General features: G+C 34.5%; 1 protein-coding gene across 1 annotated transcript in view; it reads left to right on the forward strand.

Moving 5' to 3' along the window:
- Positions 1 to 22,828, forward strand: part of LOC150093642 (uncharacterized) — a 92,998-nt gene that overhangs the window by 64,896 nt on the left and 5,274 nt on the right. The gene's annotated exons all lie outside the window — the stretch shown is intronic.

Raw genomic sequence — 22,828 nt, forward strand, 5'->3', positions numbered from 1 at the left:
AACATTTGTCTTTCAATTGGAAAAATGTAGGTTCCAATCCTGTCTTGGATGCTAGCAAACTCAGGAGGGCTTTTCAAATGAAAACGAATTAGTCTGTGGTTCACTGTACTTTGATATCAATGACATGAACCAACCAACCAACCGGCAAGAGTAGACATAGCACATTATCTCACAGCCTTAGTTGCTTCGGCTTTAATTCAAAACATTGAACTCTGTAATGAAGGCCGTAAACGGACATCTCCACCATCTGGTCAAATATTTCTTTGTTATTACAAAAAAGGAAACCTCTTAGCCTTAATTAAAGAACTATTGTAAATCTGCCAGCCTGGTTGGCCGACTGATCCGCTCCCCAGCCTAAGAGGCTGCGGGTTTGAATCCTTCCTAGGCATGGATGTTTGTGTCTCAAGACGGACTAGGTCACCATGGGAGAAGTAGACCCAATCCTCCCGTAATGGGAGAGGCCTTCACCCTGTAGTGGGTGGAAAAAACAGGATAATGATCATCATTATTGTAAAGTAGCAAGCAAGGAAATCCTTGACCACTCTTACTCGCCAAATCCCCGCGTGTTGTGGGGTCGCTTTGTGGATGAATGCATCCATTATCGAAGCTGTTGTCCCGAGTTGAAGCACTTTATAAGAAACAGTTGTTATACTCTAGAAAAGTTTATCCAAAATGTGTACCTCTTTCACTTTTATCACCAACATTCCCATCATTTTTTCAACACATTTTCACTTAAACTGTGGCGTACAAATCATTCACGCCTCCCCTAAACATCATCCTAAAGATAATAACATTGCGCGCTAACAGCATTAGCATCCCAACGCTAGTTGCTTTTAGACTGTAAACGCTCTTGGAAATATTATTTCTGTCTCTTTAGGATTAACAGTCGAATTCTATTTTTCATCATTTATGGCTCGTCTATAAACTGCTCAACTATGCTGGAGAAGGGTTGAGACAATTGGAAAGGGGGGGGGGGGGGGAGTATGATTCTGTAATGCTTGAAATGGAGTTATAATTTGTCAGAGGAGAGGGGACGAAAAGGATTTACAAAATCGAAAATTAGTCCTATATCATATAATTTATGGACAAGCTCTATTTGGGTTTGAGATTATGTTCCGCATTATTATTTCGGATTCGAGGTTTAGACTGAAATCTTTTGTTTTCTCTTATGGGGGGTTCTTCAGAATAAGTCTTACAAATCTCCTTCGAAATGACTCTGAATGTCCAATCCGCTCAAGGTCGTCGGAGCGCTGCCACCACTGCGAAATAAATAAAGAGGGGGGGAGGGGGAGAAATCATTTTTGGGATATTGGCTTTTAAAACGAAGAAGATGCGTCATTATCTACTCTATAAGTTATTAAAGCAAATAGACTCCGTAATATTGTTTTGAATTCATTTTTACAAAAAATATCATTCCCTTCTCTGACAAGACATCAAATAAAAGTAAATACTTATTTCTTCTCTCTGTCGTTGAGATGCTTAAAACATCTTCTATCCCAGTAGTTCTATTATATTTCTCAAGAACCTTGGATTTCAGGAAGACAATACATTCCACTATGTTTTTCTAAGTGTTTTAAAATTCCATTTTAATACTAAAAATCAGAGAGAAAAGTATTTCATTCCAATATTTATCTTATACACGGCTACTTAAGTTAGTTTTGTACTTAAATATCGGACTAGTGGATCTCTCATAGAGGGCGCTCTCTAACAGGATTATTGGTTATATTAGAGGGAAAAATAGCTTCCACAATATAAGTTTGTTTTGTGTTTACTAAAGTATTTGATGGATAAGAGTATAACATTAATGCAGCACCGAACAGCCCACTGTAGTAAAGAACAGAATACTTGACAGAAATAGCTTATTCTTTTAAGGGAACGTCTTGAGGACATTTTAGTTACGACTTACAACTCTTGAAGAGTTTCACAACTATACCATTACAAAACATATATATATATATATATATATATATATATATATATATAACTTTTATTTTATTAATAACATTTATTTTAATTGACAACATAACGTTTGACCCTAATTTCATACGATTTCTTCAGGTGAAAACATACAAACTGGTACATCAGACAGTAAGGATTAACAAAGGTGGCAACGATTATGCACTCATAGAAGAGACTGGTGTTATTTTAAAATATTTCTAATTGTATGTTTCATTGTTCAGAACGCTGTGCGTGTTTACATATTCACGTGCACGTGTTTGGCTAATGAAGGCGCTAGGATGTATTCAGACAAGTTGATACTTGGGTTAATGTTTAGATGTTTAGGATCTAATGCTATTTCAAAAAGATTCCCATCTTTTTCTTTTTGTTTTATCGTAGCAACGGTGTAACAGTTTCGATTTATCCCATGAATCTTAATTATTCATTTACGAAGCGTCTTGTGGTGATGACACAAGTGTGATTCAAAGCTGAGGCCTATTTCTATGGTATTCAATATCTCGAACGTGTTCTTCAATGCGTTGTTAAATTGATTTTTCAGTCTGTCCATAATACGATGACCGGCAATCTCACCATAGACGATAAACACCCAAATATTGAAGTGGGCTATGTCGAAGATCTTAGTAGTAATCTCATCTCGATAAAGAGGGTAAAATACTACTTTGATTTTATATTCCTTAAGTATTTTGCTAGTTTTATGGAAACAGAACTAATATATGGGAGCGTCATGAATCCACTGTTTTATTCTTCATTAGAAATTTCTCTGGTCTTATGTCGGTTGAGTAGTCTGGAGATGGTGTGTTCACTATGACCATTTTGAAGGAAAGTGTTTCTTAAATGTTGAAGTTTTTTGGCTAGTTCATTGTTGTCATCAATGAAACGGTGGGCTCTTGCTCCTAGTGTGGAAATGACATCCAATGTTTGAGTTATATAAGGATGGGATGAGACTTTTAATTTACCCGATTCCTTGGTTAGTAGAAGGTCCAGAAATGGGAATGAACCATTAGATTCTAATTTATAGGCACATTTTATGTTAGGGTGTTGATGATTCAGGTACTCATAGAAAAGAAGAAGTGAAGGTAGTCCATGGTTCCAGACTAAGATACGACGTGCCTTTTCCGCAATTTTGGTTTATGATGGTATTCTTCTAGGGCCTTGTTTTCGAATGTTTTCATATAAAGATTTGCTAAAACTGGAGAAAGAGGACTGCCCATGGCTAGACCAGAGTTCTGTTTTTATGCTGTATTTTTATATTTGAAGTATCCAGATGAAATGCAGTGTTTGAGGAGTGCCATAACCTGTTAGAGAATTTATCTTGTAGCAGTACAAGGAGCGAGGAGATCCTCGGTAGGAATATTGGTAAACAGATTAACTACATAAAAGCATGATAAAATGTCATGTCCATCAAGGATAATATTCCGATGCTTGAAACAAAATGCTCGGAGTTTAAAACAAAGGCTGGCGATTTGGATTTATCTGGATCTATTTTTAATTGAAGGGACGCTTAATGAAACGTATGTTCAGAAATACATATTAATTAGTGACTTTTTTTTGACAGTGTGTGTAGATTTATTTTATACTTTTTAAAATGAATTAAAAAATAAATTTAGTTATAAATGAGAGGTCTTCTGATAGCAAATGAAAGTAAATAAAAAACTCAATGAATGCAGGATTCTGCATTAGATCTTAGGTAACAATGAGCACTATTTTCCTGACATAACAATGGGGCAACAACAATACATATCAAGAAAACTTTCATCAACAATGGAATCCAACTTCTGAATATCCATGAATGCATTGTAGTGGATGACAAATCATTCCTAAGATGAATCTGCTTGTCAATTGGATGTATTTTGGAGTTGGTAAGAAATATTTTTGTTGTGCTGATCAATCTTGTGAATATATCGTTGAATACAAGTATGATAAAGAACTAGAAATATGAAATGATGAGAGATATCGCAGGTTTCATCCGAATGAGAAATATTGCATTTCAATAGTGAAGTAGAGTATAGACCGGGAATGTAAGGTACAAAACCAAGTATCAGATGATCGTTGGATGTGTGTGTGTGTGTGTGTGTGTGTGTGTGTGTGTGTGTGTGTGTGTGTGTGTGTGTGTGTGTGTGTGTGTGTGTGTGTGTGTGTGTGTGTGTGTGTGTGTGTGTGTGTAGATTTGAGATTAGTATTAAATTTTGCAATTTGAAAAAATTGCAAACTCCCCCCCCCCCTCCAAAAAAAAAGTGCTTCTCCGCAACTATCTTTATTTTGTAGAGTCCCCTCTCCGTAACTTACTAGAAGCTAAAGAAAGACGCCCAAGATTGAACTGTGATGGGCATTGTGGCAATATTAACAGGAGAGTTAAAGAAAGGATTCTTAGAGTAGCTAATCCAGCAGTTTAAAGTGACGATTGATCATCATTAGAAATCGGACATGAGGACATTTGTGGCAGACTGTTTCTTACGACTCTCCTTTGAAAGGTATTAAAAGAAAGAACGAAAAAGATAAATAGAATTTGGGAAAACTTCCTTGTCTAGAATCTACTCGCTCTTTTGTGAAGTTTGTTCTTAGTATGAAGGCTTAAATGTATGTGTGTGTGTTTGAGCGGGGGTATGGAGAAGCCTTTACGTCAGTGTTTAAAAGGCACAAGTTTATATGGCACTTATCTCGTGAACGGATTCTTATTTCCATTGGTTTAATCCAAGGCCATTTGTTAGATTGTCCCTCAGACATTTTCCTTTATTACTCCGATGTTTAATAGCAGTTCGCAAGTACAAAAGATTAGAAATCTCTCTCCCAGACAGTGTCAAAAAACCACTGTTGGAATGACGTCAGTAAGAAGAACTTATCAGTACTTTCAAGTGAAGGAAGTCGGCAATTCTCTAGTAGGCAGAGAAACTCAAAAAATCTTAACAACCGATAAACAAACTAATCTAACAAGATTCTTCTAAAACGACTTCGTCCATTCATGATATAGTTCAAGGCCAACAATTATTTCTCCATTATGGTCTCACTTATATGTCAAGAATGAAAACTCTTGAAGAAGGTTAGAATTCAGCCATTTAAACCTCAACTCGGATAGCGCACATTAAAAAGTTAAGCAGTGAGCTGCTCCCTCAATCTGATACATCGCTTCTATCGAGCACATTTGTCCATTTGATTTCTATTATTCGATGCTGCTTCTTCACGTGTGTACTCAATAATAACATAAACTTTTCTGATTTAACAAGAGCATTTCATTTGATATAAATTCAGCTGTGGACTTTATTTATTCTGAATAACGTGCTCCGAAACTCAAACATTTCTTTCTGTTGCTGTTCTGTTAGTTTCTATACAATGGGAAGCCATGGTAGAATGAAAAGCAGATCGAATATCATATGGCCGGAAACCCTCGACAATCACGAACTACAGAACCGATGTGCAGTTTGAAGTGCAGTCATTTATCAATGCCACACATCTGCTGTGTAAACTGCATGTTAGGTTGGTCATCGCGAGCTGGTTTGAGAATTTTTGGATTGAACTGAAATATTATTTATAGTTTAAGAAGCTGCAACAGATGTGATTAATTAATAAAAGAAGTATCTGAAGTGCATCCTTTAAAATATCCAAAGGAAATCGATATAAAAGCTTCTCGTTAAATTTGCTGTTAAGTGTAGTGTAACTATAAATTCATCATGTTTATCATTGTTCAAATAATTGCCACTCCAATAATATTGGTGGACAATTCAATTAAGTAAATTAAACAATTAGATGAGACTCACATTTTTTTTTTGTTTACGAGTGAAAGTTAATTATAGTCAATAGAAGCGCTTTTGTCTTCAGTGAAAATTAACAATGAGAATCCAACAATTATAAATTGTACGTTTCCAGTTTGAAACATAGCAGCTTTGATTCTTAAAACTATTATTGTTGTTGAACTAGCGATTTCATCGATATTTAATTCATTGTTAGGCGCGTGAAGAGTAACAATTACTTAACAATTAGATATTTAACATTTCCATTCTAAATCGAAACAATGTAGTTATAATACTTATAAAATAGCATTGTAATTTAGTAGCTTTAAATGATGTTTAATTCATTATTAATTGTGTTAATAGAATTGGAATAAACGCCTTTCAGAGATAGAATAATCATCAATGTCTGCGCTTATACACTCGTATTTTTTTCTCTCGTTACAAATTACTTAAAATGGTCTTTCAAAAGAATAAAAGTGCTTATTGTATTAAAAACTTATTATCAAATTAATACATTGGTAAATATAAATATTAAAATATGTCTGGTAAGTAATTTTGCTTTTATATAATAGTACGCAAACAGCATTTAGATTTTACATAGTTATAATTTGCAGAAATCCAATGTCACATGACATGATGGATAATAATCGTTTTATCATTAATGATGTGAAGCCACATGTGTGACGAACATTAGCCCTATTTTTATAAAACTATCAATCAAAAACTGTATCAGTTTTGCTGACATATTAATAACATTTTGTTATTTATAGAATGATAGTTTATGGTCCTTATCCTTCAGCAACTAGAAAACTTTCCTGCAATTATTATTTTTTTATTTTGCAATGTTTTTCTGTTGTAATTTAATTGAAATAATTGTGTTTTGAAATGATCATTAGGAATCATTTTTTTTTTAAACTGCGTGTTTAACACGGCCTGTTTCCAATACAGAACGAAATGGCTTGATAAAATGACAAATATTATTATTATTATTAATTATTATTAATAAGCACACCACACAACCCACCGCTAACTCTACTCATTCCTGCATCAACATGCAACGCTATCTACTGCCTATCTATGCTATTTTTTTGTTGTTGTTAAATTGTTTTAATGTTTTAATGTTAAATTGAAAATCTCTGATTGTTTCAAATAAGAAGTTTATTTTATCTATGACGCACGCTGCACCGAGCGAATTCAAATGGGACTGTAGAATACGTGAATGGCAAAATAAGAAGGAATAGTTTTAATGACATGCTTTTCAAATATAACTAAGAAATGTTATCGTAATATTGACTGCGATTAATCTGATTAGGAGTATGTGCGCATGCGTAGAGGAGGAGGAGTGGACTTTTAACAAGAGGATGAGAAACTAAATACCACAGAAAGAGAGAGAGAGAGAGAGAGAGAGAGAGGGAGAGAAAACCATTTTGTTAGATTTGGATGCATTTAGAATGTTATGATGTCGCGCATCCTCATCTTTCATTCACGTCTTAATATCACATTATGTCGGTTTTTCCTCTCCGATAGCTCGTAAAAACACCCACAATGTACCTATTACTGTGTTATTATTCGTCCTGGTGTAGCCAACATAGATCAGTTTCTGTGTATGTGCGCGCGCTTCGCAGTTGGCTGTTGATCGCCACACGTGGAAAACATTTTCTTTGTTGAAGCCTCATCACTGACAGCTACCTTATAATATTGACCGATTGGATCAACGGAGAGAGAGAGAGAGAGAGAATAAAACATGTATATGGTTTCCAGTTGAATATTCACGTTTTCCATTTCTAGTCATATTTTAACATGGGGGAGGGCGAAATCCCTGGCTTTTTGATGAAGAAATATCTTATTTCATAATGTGCGGTTGTTGGGTTTTGGTAGCCGTCAGGGAACAATGACAACACGTGCTGTATTTCGCAAGCTAGATAAATAGAGAGAAAGAATAAAACGTATCTCTACATATATTTGTTAGTCTGAGTGCTGTATTTTTAGTCCGCGTTTCTTGCCACTCTTGTAAAAAGAGCTTGTAGGTTGCCCAGAAATAGAATTTCTAGTAGAGGGCGTGCGCCTATGACGTCCCAATCAATTTTGGAACAAAGTTCTGGAACTCTGTTGATAAGTGCAGTAGAAATGGCTGCAGTTAATGAATGTATCCATTTCTGTTTCACTACAGATATGAGTTGTTTTAAATAGAATATCTTCGTGCACGTGAAACAAAGATAACTGTTGAATTCTTTATTAGTTTTTTTTTTTTTTTTGAAATATCACATTGATATGTTAGGTACCTGATATAATAATTGTTTAAAAATGAACACTGGTAGGGGTATTATCAGTGCAATATCGGGTAGTATATTTATTTTATTTTATTTATTTAGTCAGTATGGCTCTTTATTTAGTAATTAATTAGTTATATTTTTGGAGAGTGGCGATTCATTTGCGTGTTGGGATTCTTATTATTGATATTTTACATTCATGGTCACCAGGTGGCGACACATGAAAATACATCTTCATTTGCGATGACCCTAAGTGATACGATGATCGTTGTCATAAATCTTAGCTGCAAGGTGATCATGCAGGTGTTTGTAATGTTAGAAACATGTGGTGCATGTAAAACGAATGCCTTTTCAAGGGACCTTGTTCAGAGCTTTCGGTTACCTTTAATTGCCAATCGATTAAGATCACCACCCAGAAACAATTGCTTGTGGGATGATTTCTGTAATTAGCTGGTTTATGGTTAGCGGAGCAATTTCAGATAAACACAGTCTTGTTTAGCATAATTTGGCCGACGCCCTCGTTGGCTACTTGGTAACACTTTGCGTAGGGCCCTCAATTTATTGATCTTTGAAACAATACATACTCACTGCAACACACGCGCGCGCACGCACGCACGCACGCACACACACACACACACACACACACACACACACACACACACACACACACACACACACACACACACACACACACACACACACAGAGAGAGAGAGAGAGAGAGAGAGAGCGATAAGTACATTCTCCTGACCTGTTTTTTTTCTCAATAGAGTAAATGTTTGAGGAAGATTAAGTTTATGAGGCGACAGACGTGCCAATAGATTAAGTCGTAGGCAGTGTTACCTGACAGCATTATACATTGGAAAAATAACCGACACCCAAATTAAAAACGACCCAAACTCTAACAACAGTCTCTTACAATAAATCTTTCAATACAGCTCTTCATCCACAATTATAAAGTTACTGTTTTTAATTAAAAAATATTTTTCATGTTCCACATATCTATGGTATATATTGGAATATATATACCATAGATATATATATATCTATGGTATATAGATATATATATACTCGTTTGAAAGCAATGAGTAGATGGAAGAACAGCGGATTGTTATCATGGAAACATAAAACTTATGCGATTTCTGTCTAATAACATCAGATATCAGACAAACAAAAATATCGTATTATATAGAGAAATATGATGTGGAACGTATTGCAAGGTAAAAGTAGATTCCATTTATTGCAATGTACATTATCGGATAGAAGGTCAAATCAGCGATCTTCGTTTAAATAGTAATAACTAATGGATTCTGGATTCGACAAATGGAACAGTGAAAAAAATTCTTTGAGTAAACAATCAGCTACAACAGTAAATAATTGACAACAATGGATGCCTCAACAATGTTGTCGATTAAATATTGACAACAATGAATGCTTCAACAATGATGTATATTACGAATATTTCAGCAAATTTCAACATGTTATTATACTTTCCTGTTTGCATTTCATAATCATTCAATTCAGTGTATTTTTATTCCGCTGCCGAGCAAAGATTGTCTTTACTGCCATCTGTTGAGAAAACCCGGAACTACAACTACAAATTCATGAGGATGACGACGTCAACGCATGAATAGCAACGAATGCTCTGTCTCTTTGCTTTTGACTCCGATGCTTATACGTCTGTGCCAGGTGACGCTCAGTCGAACTTAGCTGCGACGTTTCATCTGCAGTTTGAACCAGTCTAATAAATACCGAGAGAAGAGGCTTAATGTTGGCATTCTCAATCGTTTATTCGTATGCCGTGGGAAGTGTCAAGGCGGGTGTCAGCCGACGCGTAACTTTAATGCAAATCGAAGTACAAACTTCGTTCAAAATCTCGGTAAAGTTGAAACGCGAAGATCGTCTTGTAAGTACGCAACGATGCCACCGCTAATGAGAAAGCGAGGGGGGTCAGAGGTGAAGTGTTGATCTCTGCATCTAATGCCTTGAATTGAGAATCGGCAGAGCAGAACAGTGTAGGAAATCTATTAATCCCTCCCCCACAACCTTTTATCACTGCCCTAAATCGAAGCAGTTTTCATTTAGGAGAACAACAGTGCTCAAAAAATATTAATCAACTTGTTAATGACGCCACTCCCCTCTCCCACCCCTAATAGATGCCACAAACTCTTAAATTATTGTTCAACTTCGTATTGATGATGTCATATTTATGTTAAATGGGCATGTATTTTCATTTAACTGTCTAGACGACTGCCATTGTGGTAGCAGCTGCACCTGAACCTCTTCCTCTGCAGAGGTGCAATTTATGGGAATCCCTCATGAGAGGTTGTAAACCCATATGGTTGCTAAGGTAAAGATAATCCGGAGCTGTTCTAAACACGATAATTTTTCCGAGCCACTTCAAGCCTCCAGTAAGCAGGTGGTCTTACACTGGATGATGAAATTCATCACCTAAGGACTCATACTGTGCGAAATGCCAGATGATTAAAAGTAATATTTTTATTCTGAAAATATTTCATCACAAAATAACAAAGAAATGTATCTGGATATTGTGTGACAATTGCAGCAATATAACACGGAGGTAGATGGTCCACACCTTCCTTATTATATGAACCGTCCAGAACAACGGTATGAAGACCTTTTGTCTTTATTAACCACAGCACCTCTATAGAGTTCATGATACCACACTCCTATTATTATTTCTTGCGTTTCTTTGTTCGATTTTAGTGTGTCTTCTTCCCTTTTTCTTTACTTATCAAATAATACTTAATGTGCAATAGAATTAACATCCGAGTCGAAGGCAGCATTCAGCTGTGTACGTTATGCAAATGTTCTGGTGCTTAAAATTTTGTGGAGAGAGGAAATATATATAAAAAAAAAGGCAAAAAAATGTACTTTTAGTTATTAATCATTAGAAGTATCCGTAGAAAATAAAGTTTACTTTTTATCATCTCAATGAAATGGTGTGGAGTTATCCTGAAATAGTTTTCGAATGTCCCATTTTGAAATGTTTCTCTTTGGCTGGATATATCGCCCTTTAAGACGAACTTCAATTCATAACAACAAAATTACAACACTTTATTGATTTTAATTCCATTTCTCCTACTCTTTGTGTCCTTCATTTTATTACTTGTAGCAGTGTTTTCAAGTTTCTATCTATCTCTCCCGTAGTCCTTAATGGACTACGTCACTTATTGGGTCACTCATGGCTGAGCCATGAATGTCTAATGGCGAGTGAATTAAGACAGATGGCGCCCATCTCCTCTTCTGTCTTCGTCTATATATCCTATGGCTGTATCCTGTATGTTCACGGGTCCCGTTTGCGGGATGAAAAACCCCAGGATAAACTTGGGAAAAATCCTGCTGTCCACGCCCAAGACCAGCTAACTTGGCTACGGCTGAGGAAGATCCTTAAGCTTCTCACGTCGTCCACGGGAATCGAACCTAGGACGCTCCTTCCTCAGGCATATGGTTGCGAAGCACACAGCCACTAGGCTAACCGTGGACTTCAAGTTTCTATCTACTATTTATTTATTTTATTTTATTTAGCCTATGGCAATCTACATGCAGTTATACATAAGTCAAAATAAATAAGTCAAAAGGTACATAAGTCAAAATAAATATGTAAAAAGTGACAAACAATTAGAATAAAACAAAGACACTAATACTTTCAGCAAACAAAACACTTATAAGTTAAGATCAAATTGTCTGATAAAGTCTATAACAGGATCAGACAATGACGCCTCCAGGAAGCCTGTCATTTTCTATCTACTAATAATGTCTAACGTTGCAGTACCTACCGGCAACTACTGCAACATTCTGCAAATATTTCATTTCACGTGAATGAAGCCAATACAATTTTTTTTTCTTTTTTGTAATATCTCGCAGTGAATATCCCTCCTCATTAGGAGTAAGTGCAAATGGTCTCTAACTAGCGTTAACCGTTTCGTATTCACAAGTCCACAATAACACTTATAATTACGTCTTCTATATACATTCTTTAATGATGCAATTATGCTTGTAGATGATGCAATAGTAGTATTGTGTTACACAATCAATTGTTATTGCATCATAATCAGCGTAGCAGTTCGAGATCTTTTTTTTTAAATAAAAATTAGTTTTTCTTTCACAACAAACACTTCACATATCATTTTTTTTTAAATTTTGCATTTAGCTACATTTAAAACAGATTCCAGCTGAAGAAATAATTTTCTCTTCATCCCTGGTCAGCAACTTGGTGTCAAGTTGCGTAATTCTCCCACAATGGCATTCTTTCCAAAAACAAAACAAAACAAAACAAAAAAAAAAAAAACGATCTTAACTTTATTTACAGACCTTATTCACAAAAATCTTGATTATGTCCTTGAAAAAGGAGTGTTAGATGCACGTTGTCGTCTTCTGTTTATGACGTGTCTAGACTACCAATTTGGGCTTTCTTTAAGATGCCGATTTCAGTGTCTTTGGCAAAAGGCCTAACGAGCAGATTTCTAGTACCGTAAGAAGTCTTAATAATGCATGAAAAAGAAGAAGAAAAAAACTATTGGATATCCCACACACACCTTTATTTAATATTACACTGGAAGGAATAAAAGGGTTTGATTAACTTCACGTTCTCTGAAACCTTTCTTCTCGTGAATGTTATGTGATATTGTAAACCATTCTGTTATTTACATACTTTTCGCTTTCTAAGGGGTTACAAAGCTCTAACGAATATAATTATTTATGGGTTTTCTACTGATTTTTATTTATGGGTTTTAATCAAAGGTATCAGAACAAAAACGTAAAAGTTGATTCATCATCGTTTGTTCACCAAAAGAGAACAAAAATCTTTCAACTATCTGTGATAAAAAATGTCGAAAATATTTGTCCCCTGAAAATTCAGCTACTGTGCAATAAACTGATTTTATATAAATACGTAAAAATGTAACTCCTTTTTGTTAGAATGAGCAGACAATGATAACAATTAATGTGCAGAATCAATAATAGCAATTAAAACTAACAAACAGTGATATCCACGTGAACAATGGCAATTACCAAACGATAAAAACAATCGGAATTCCCAACAATGCCAGTGGAGACAATAAGAGATAACAAAGTACGATGAACAGAGCAAAGATTAGCAAACAATTGAAAATAAAAAATATCATTTTATACAATGATAAACAATTCTTGAAAGATATTCAGTTGGACGGCACTGAAATTTCGTAATTTATGAAACGGAAAAACATATTAATTTCCGATTAATTCTGTAATTAGTATAATACAATTAAGATTATAATAAAATTCAATCAGCGTTATAAGAAAAATCGGAGCTGCGTGTTCAGCCATTTGCAGAGATATGGAAATTGGTATTTACATTGTAGAAAACAATTTTTTTTTTAAATTCCAAATGATTAAAAGTGTCAGTTGTTCAGTAATGTTGAGTGAGGATGTGTGGATTTCATTCAGTTTATCGAATGCCTTTTTTGTTTACAGAAAATTCAATTTGTTATTGTAATTTTCTTACAAAAACAAAAATTTTGTTTCTACAATAGAGAAATCAAGACATTATTTTAAAAAGTATTTATTTTAATTGTTTGTTATTTGGGTGGTTTACTCCACAGTCTGAAATGAGTCCAAAAAAAAAAAAAAAAAAAAAAACGGCCGTGGGAGAAATAAACAAGTTTATTTGTAACTGTTTTCTTCAGTTCGTGCACTAGCTGCTTTGCAGGAGGCCCATAAATCGACTTACGAGATCAATAAACGGAAGACTTTCTGTCTTCTTGGTACATAATACATGAATGCTAATTTATTTAAAACAAACTACAGGTAACCCCCGATTTTCTGGCCTCCTTGGTTCTATAGCCCTGCCGGATTATCAGTTTTACCGTACCAACGGATGTCACGCAATATAAATCCATCCGTACACCTCTAACCCACTAATTATACCTCTCATTTGTCTCTAAAGCACATGGACTTCTATAAATTTAAACATTGAATGTAAATTAAAAGCGAATTAAAAATTTCTATAAAAAATTAGCATAAATAATGCATTGCAAGTGCAAATAGACTTAGACTTACGCTTAGGATATAAATGTAAACAGAATAAGCTAAGAATCAAAAGTAAAAAAAAAAAAAAATCGTCGATTGCAGACTTAAATAATTAGTGTTCGCAACCGCAACGCCATCTGTGGTTACCCAGTGGATTAGTCTGGTAGTCTGGAGAATTTCATATGTGTTCTGGTAATTTTGTCTTGGCTAAAGGAAGTGCTGGACCATCCACTGCCGGAAAGTCGGCGGTGTGTCTGTATTACAAAAATAAATAAATAAATTATCATGTGGATGGAGATGAGATCATTATGTGGGCAGCTTTATCTGTTCTCTTTTATCTTAAATTATTTATTACTCGGTCTTCCTTCCTACGCCCGATTTAAAAGCTTAAAACAAAACAAAGAAAGTTATGTATATTTCCAAAGTAAAAGTCATTTTGGTTAGGCATTTCAAAAAAAAAAAAAAATACTAGCTATCGAGCTTTTGGAGCAGTTGCACAGTCGCTACTATTTGAACTTGTTTGGCTGTTCAACACCATGCTCTTCACCAATTACCATTAGAATAAGTTAGTATTCGTATTAACAATAAAATGAAAACCAGAAGAGCTCATTCGTTACACATATGCCATGGTACTCCGATGATACAATGATTATGAATCATTCATGATTCAATATAATTCATGATTATGAATCATGAATTTAATAATCATTCATGAATCACATTTGTCATGAATTAATCATGAATCGTATTAATCACTCATAATTATGAATCACACAATGATTCATAATCATTGCAGCATCATCATCATCGTCTTCTTCTTTATAGAATTAAATTATGTACTATACTGACTTTTATGATAAAAACGTTTTTTTTTTTTTTCATTGGATTGAATTTCGTAGTTGTTTTGCTCGGTTGTTCTTCACTTATTCACTCTTACAAGGAGAGCGCACCACTCATAGAGTGGTGCAGGGTTTTTCTCCCAAAAACTCGTTTTTTTTTTTAAATTCTTTAAAACAGGCAAAGCGGCCAGAAGCACACGTAACAAACAGATTAACTTAAGATATTGACTTTCCAGACTTCGGTTATAATCACAACCAAACTAACCCTATTCCATTCGCCAATATCTTAAGGTAGTACTAAGGCATTACTGATTTCACCATTATAAAGAAATAAGAATCACTTTATTCAAGCATTGTCTTCAAATAACAACATTATCGCCATTTATGACGAAATAACTTCTTCGTATCACACTGGGATCTTAATATCCAACGATTGCCATCACCAAACGTTTTATTTATTTATTTTTTTTTTTTTTTATTTCCAACGAGCAAGGGAAAATAGCTGACCCCACGCACTTATCCTAGTCATTACGAACCTTCTTGTCTCAAGGTTAAATTCCACTTGCTGATCCCAAAAATTCAGCAAAGACATTACGAACTGTCACGCGTCAAGATCAGTGAGTCACTTCTTCCTCTCCCGATCCCCTTAAACTTTCGCAAGAAAATGAAGGCGATTGCCCTAAAGGACATTTAAAAATATCAAATGCTGTAAGTTCAAAGAAACACTTTAAAAGGGCGGTAGAATCGTACAGATATAACATGTTTGAATCTTTTTTCTTTTTTTTTGTGATTTAAAGTTTCGATTCAAAACTTCATCGCATATCACGCGATAAATTACGTTTTTATTGGTCGTTAATAAATCCTAATAATAAAATCCCATAAAGAACAGCAACTAGTTTTACCACAAAGAACGAGCTCGGATTGTTATAGTATTAACAATCGAAGCACGAGGAGCCAGTGGCACGTGTCATGTGTTTTTCTAGCATTGTTTACAAATGATTAGCTCAAAAGTTGAAATCAGATATATGTTAAAGCGATATAATTAATTATTTCTTGAGATTTGAACAACAACAACAACACTTGGTTGTTGGGATTTTTCTCAATACATTTTTTACAAATAATTGTGCTTCCGTCTGAATTGATGAATACGATCTGAATTGTTTCATCAGCTCATTATAATCAACTCCGAATGGAAAAGAGCTTTGCAATTTCTATTTAATGCTGACGTCTCTTAGTCGACGGCGCTAAATGAGCGTCTGGTCTCAAAGAACAGGGTTTACGACCCGCCTAATCTTTCGTCCACTCATAGTGCTAATGTACGAAAGGATTCTAACCTTAGGTGTGTGGAATTGCCGTGAAAAAAGAAAAGAAAAGTTAATCTGTTTGTCCTTTCAACGAGCTTTAAAACTCTAAATTGCGTCGTTGAGATAAAATCTCGGATTTTATATTAATAGAGTGATAGTATAAAAGAAATCTAGCAATTTATTTTATTTTTTTCACTTTCTGCATTAGAAAGAAGACGTAACATGATTAAATTATGTCACATTTTCTTTCTAATTGCTGTCTTGATGGTGTTAATTGACCTTACAAAACGCTCTCAGAGAGAAAGAAAAAAAAAAACATTTCTAGAGTGTCTTAGGTCAGTAACACTTCGTGACTGGAAATTCCTACAGGATGAGATAGCAGAGTCGTTGGGATATTTCACAATCCGAAGCTTAGTCAGAGTTCAGCGACCTCTTTTTTTTTGCGCATTTCTTAGCAGTGAGTATTAAAAAGCGTTATTTTACGCAAACTATAAATAATGGTAAGATAGTGGTGACATCTAGTGTGTAACAATAGAATTAAAGGAATGAAACTATTAATTTAAGTACGTAAATGTATTACCGCGTGGAATCAGCAGTTTGAATAGCTAATTCGTAAAATTCTTTTGTCATCCCTGAAAGTAGAAATGAGAATATAAAAAATAATGATCGCTCCTGATTTTCTTTGTATATTGTCCTCTGAAAAGTTTCGTTTTTTTTTTTAATGTGAATCCCATTCACGAAAGTTCACGTGAGTACCAAGAGCGGGTTAAAAGTTAGATAATCCCAGAATCTTGCTCAATACACCAAAATTGAATTTATTCAAGCCATTTCAGGCCTCCAATGAGAAAGATGATAGTCTCCTATCGGGATGAGCTTTGATCTCCTGAAGAGATTCATTCATATTACGTTCGTTTTTAGAATGCAAAATTTAAACCTTGAAATAGTTCTTTGATGAGGTCAAAGAAATCAATGGACTTCCTGTCATTCTTTTCCTTGTAACCTAGATTTGTTTTCTTTAGGCTTTAGTAGAACGCAAAGAGGTGAATCATAAACACTGCAATGCGGAAAAATATTATAATAGAATTTGTGGAATACTTTATTGTAACATAATCGCCAAATTTTTAAACTACCGTACTGCGATCCCTTTTGCTTCACATTTCTTTGATCATCATTAGCATATTTTTTATCATTATCATTTCTTTGATCATCATTAACATATTTTTTATCATTATCATTTCTTTGATCATCAGCAGCAACATCATCATTTCTTTGATCAACATTAACATTTCTTTGATCCTCATCATCAGCAACATTAACATTTCCTTGATCATCATCATCATCATCAGCAGCAATATTGACATTTCTTTGATCATCATCATCAGCAGCACACATTAACATTTCTTTGATCATCATCATCATTAGAAGCAATATAATAATTACTTTGATCATCATCATCAGCAACATTATAATTTCTTTGATCATCATCAGCAACATCATCATTTCTTTGAACATCATCATCAGCAGCAACATCGTTTCTTTGATCATTATCATTTCTTTGAACATTAACATTTCTTTGATCACACCATCATTTCTTCGATCATCGTCATTTCTTTGAATATTATTAACATTTCTTTGAACATTATTAGCATTTCTTTGATCACATCACCATTTATTTGATTATCATAATCAGAAACATCATCATTTCTTCAATAATCATAATTTCTTTGATTATTATTAACATTTCTTTCATCATCATCATCATCATTGTCAGACACATCATCATTCATTTGATCAACATCATCAGCAACATGATAATTTCTTTGATCATTATTAACAGTTCTTTGATCACACATCATCATCATCATTTTTTATCTCCATCTTCATCATAATTTCTTTAATCATCATTAACATTTCTTTGATCACCATCATCAACTAAATTATTTTGATTATCATCATCAACATTTCTTTTACCATTTATGTCATTCCTTTCTTTTTCTTCGCTCTTTTTTTCTGCAAACCTGCACTCTGTTTAGAAAACCGCCTTAACTTAATCATTGACGAGTTCTTTTCGGCACTACTTCAGAAATAAAAATGGATAATCAGTTCTTTTTTCATTCAAAATTCATAATGATTCGGCCACAGTAGTTGAAGGTCCATAAAAATTTAACAAATAAACATTTAAATCTTGCTAGAGAAATCTGAATATAAAGGACGGCGTCCATAAGATTATTAATAACAAATAATCCCCTGTGGCATCGCCTAGAGACAGCATCCGATCAATAGAAAGACCGCATGAAATAATTTGTAATATGAAACAATAAGTATCCGTATAAAAATAGAAATACTGTGTCCGTCTTCATTTGGATTTGCAAGTTTGACAGTGGAGGGGAAAAAAAAAGAAAAAAAAAAAACACTGCTCTCAAGTTCACAATGAAATATCGATGATTTATCCACAGCCCTCCAAGAAACTTTATTTTGATTATTCTTATCAATTGTAACTAAACGTAGTATTAAAATTCATGAAGGTCGCTCAGATTTAGTTGGGTATTCACGCTATGGTTGACAGCAAGAAACGCTCTCTGACTTAATGTTTATGTTTCTTATTAAGCAATGCACGAGCGATGGTGTCCTCGGATCTACTCATGTTTGCGTACAGAATTGCCTGCAGATATTCTCAAAAAAGATTTTCATCTTTCAGATTGTTTTAATTTTCATTTCACAAATACTCGACAGACCGCAAAAAAAAAAAATTAAATTAAAAACAACTGGAAATTCTTTGCGAGGATTTTTTGTTTTCTATTCTCTGATGACACGATCTGCTTCTCCACATGCAGAAGTGGTCTGAATGCTATGTTAATATTCATTTTATTAATATTATTCTTTAAGGTTATATGTACGTACATATTGTAGTGCTCCTTTAATAAGATTAATATAATTATATCTGCACCTGGTAGTTGTATGAGAAGACTCTTACGTTCAAACGAAGAGTACCACACACACACACACACACACACACACACACACACACACACACACACACACACACACACACACACACACACACACACACACACACACACACACACACACACACACACACACACGAGTTTCTGCGAGCATATTCACCACTTTCCTTTGTTAACATCTGTTGTGCTTTTTTATAATGTTCAAACCAGACAATAAATGTCTACAAACGTATACAAATATCTACAATATGCTTATTTTCTGCTACTTTTTGTTTTATTATTTGAGAAATGTTCTGGTTTACTCAAAGAAATAACATTTTTTTTTCTTGAACTTATATGATTTTTTCTTATATGATTCGTGATAATTTACTATTTTAAATTAATTAGGATTTAATAACTGAAATAATTATTTATCATATGTACAAAATAAACGAAATGGCAACTGTTTAGTGATCTTATTAATTAATTTGTCACTAAATAGAAGTGTAATGTATTAGACAATATCTCATGATCTTGAATAATTTAAATATTTTATAGTTAGAGAGATGTTATTTCTATAATAAGCTCTTAAAGAAGATCTATGATGGAGACTAACGTAAAATAAAATATTTAAGAAAATAATTCGCAGAATAAAATCATTTTAATTAACGAACAAAAAATATATTTTGATGTCTCTTCGTTAGACATCACATAACGAGACAGCGCATATGAAAAGAGTTACGTGTGCATACACTAGAAAGGGGGGGGGCTGAGGGAAATCTTGTTTTGTCTGGTTTTTTGGTCGACTACCACGCAGCTTTCTTGTAGCTCAGGCATAAGTGTTTTCCATATTTTAATGATGAGATCACATCAGTAACTTAGAGCCGTATGTAACGATGGTGATCATTTGACGTTGCCAGAAAACATTAAGAATAAGTGAATGACTAATTAGGAAGCAACAGGGATAGAATTTAAAATAAATTAACTTTCATAGTATAATAGAGTTAACACTACTTTACCCAATGACATGAATCTGTTCACGTCTTAAATCCATTGACGATTAAGGCTGGTAGAAGGGATGATGTTTTCCTTAAGTGGTAAGGAGTGGCGTGTGTAAGGGTTACTAATCCTCTTTTAATCGTCTTCGATGACTCACTGAGTTTTTAATCAACACTTTCTAACTGGATGGTTGAAAGAGCTGTTCCAGATCGTGAAGGTGATTCATCCATAAAGTGGAGAATTATAAACGGACGAATTTTAGTGATGTTATGGAGAAGTACTTGAAAAATTAATTAGGTACTGCATCAAGGACTTCCCTGGAAGGGATCAATCATTGGACATGGTGTCGTTAAACGAAGATCGATTGTGACAACTTTATTAGGAGGTTGCCAAGAGAAGTACTGGTAATATAAAATCTAATTTATTTGGATTTTGGAAACGTCTTCGGTGGCGTCTACATAAGAACCTGCCAATTAAAATGCCCCAGATAGATATTGGATAGGAAATCGAATGATAAGAAGATGGTCAATTCGATCTTAAATGAATGGAAAAACTTTAAAATTAAATTGTTAAGACACTCCATGCAACTGAGTAGATGTAAGTTTAACTAGAATAAATTTCGTTTGTAGAAAAAGTAAGCGATTATATGGTTATAAAAGCCTTCTCGGTGAGGCCAATGGTGTATTACAGTTCACCACTGCACTCGCCAAAGACTTAACAGTTATGGTAGTTATGAGAATGATGATATAAGAGTCAGTTGTAATCTGAATTTTTGTAAAGATAGGATGTTAAATTTAAACTTACAAGTTATCTAAGGGTTTATATAAGATAGGCATCAAGCTTTTGCTCCACGTAACTGAACTAGGCTCTACTGTAGGAGAAAAGAGTTACGAAGAGAGGAGAATGTCGGTTTAGTCACGCATATGTTTCGGCTGGTGTTCTTTTATTTCAGCATTTATTGGGATGCGTAGTGTGGGATTGAATTTTGTCTCAAATGCTTGGGTTCCATCATCCTCTCAATCATAAAACTAACTTCGAAAATATTTGGTACTGATTTCACGTACTGTTAAAGGTATTAAGTAAGAATTTAGATAATTCGTTGAATTCACTCCTTATCCGTACGTACCGTAGATGAACTTAAGCCTCCTGGTGGAAGGCCGATGATAAATTTAGAACCCGGAGACGATTTCCCTCTTGGTTAATCCGGCTGCTTTATCCGCAATGGGCGCAACACAATTAGAAATTGCCGTTAAATTTCTAATTGTGTTGTATTCGTATTATCTTTGTGAAAGACCTCACATAATGGATTTTGTTCACGCGTTTATGTACAGTGGTAGAAAGATTACCCTTTTCAGAATTACTTTTACATATGTTGATAATTTCTTTATAGCTGTTTCAGGCTTAAGTATAAATAGAAAAAGACGATGGAGATTTCCATAAAAGTCAATTGCGACGTGTCAGATTTTTTCTTGTACACCTTGGCACACTTTTTAGATAACCAAGGCTATACTTGATAAGGGACAAGAATTTAAAGATGAATCGTTTTATACCAATAAGAATTACATCAGTGAAACTTTCAGTGCATATTTGAAACAGAAGATTAAAAAGAATAATTCAACCAAGAAAAGGTTACAAACATAATTCCACTTGGCCTTCGTATGTCAGATAGCACTCGAATGCGTCAGTTACTCCGTGATTGTGGTCCGAATTTCCTAGAAGTAAAAAAAAAAAAAAAAACCACTATACGTAGAGGTAAATAGTGAGGACAGATCTAAAGTCTTTGGAAAATTATTAGGATGATATGGTATTCTGTAGGCAAGTGAACAATTCTTGCATGATCATTGGTGACAGCACACGTTTCAACCTCTCTGTCTGTTTAATCTATTGGAAAATGAAAGCCAGTTTGTGTTATGAATATTAAAATCTCCTAGAAAGATGATCTTACTACATTAGATGAGTGACAACAAGGGACAATACACGAATCTGATAAAATTCCTTGAGTAAAAGAATATCAAAAGGAGGAAATTCCAAGTTGATTCCACTATTATGCTAGAGGGGGGCATCAAAATCTTTGAGACGTTGACGATCCAAAAAACGTTGAGAAACACTGCTCCATACACATGACAGATTAGTGGCAGCAAGATTATCTGCTGCTAAGATTGTAAGCATCTGAAATTATTAGCATGCGTATTACAATAACTTCTAATGTCATCTCTCAGAGGTAGCAGCTTAACTCAGTCGTTAGTGCGCAAATTATAGCGAAGCATGGATGTGTTGAACGAACAACATACATGTGAATGCAAATGGCACTTAAGCTATGTTACAAGATGCATTCAGAGAAACAGGGATGCAGCGATTCAAACACATCGCTAGATTGAAATTCACAATTTAAAAAAATGTCGAGACAACTCTGATTTCACCTCATTGATGCTAAGGATTTGATGTATCTGGAATTCCCTTCCCCTGATTAGATTCTGAATCTGACTCTCGATACGGCAATTCTCTTACGTCTACGTGTGCGGCTAACTTAATGGGAAATAATCTCACAGTCTTCTAAGTGATTACACCATGACACTGCAGCATCTTCCTCTCCAGAAACCAAGACGTTTTAGGTAGGCATAGCATCCCTATAGTATACCATCGTCCTATTAATAAAAATAGATCTCGTGGGACACTTATCTTCTTTCCTGGTTTAAAAGTAACTGGAGGATAAGGATTTCGAAACCTTGCCGAAGTTAAAATAACTTCAATGTCTCTGA

The sequence above is a fragment of the Typopeltis vanoorti genome, chromosome 23 (assembly GCF_054136105.1).
Source record: "Typopeltis vanoorti isolate ZY-2024b chromosome 23, IOZ_Tvanoo_1.0, whole genome shotgun sequence".
In the NCBI taxonomy this organism is placed as follows: domain Eukaryota; kingdom Metazoa; phylum Arthropoda; class Arachnida; order Uropygi; family Thelyphonidae; genus Typopeltis; species Typopeltis vanoorti.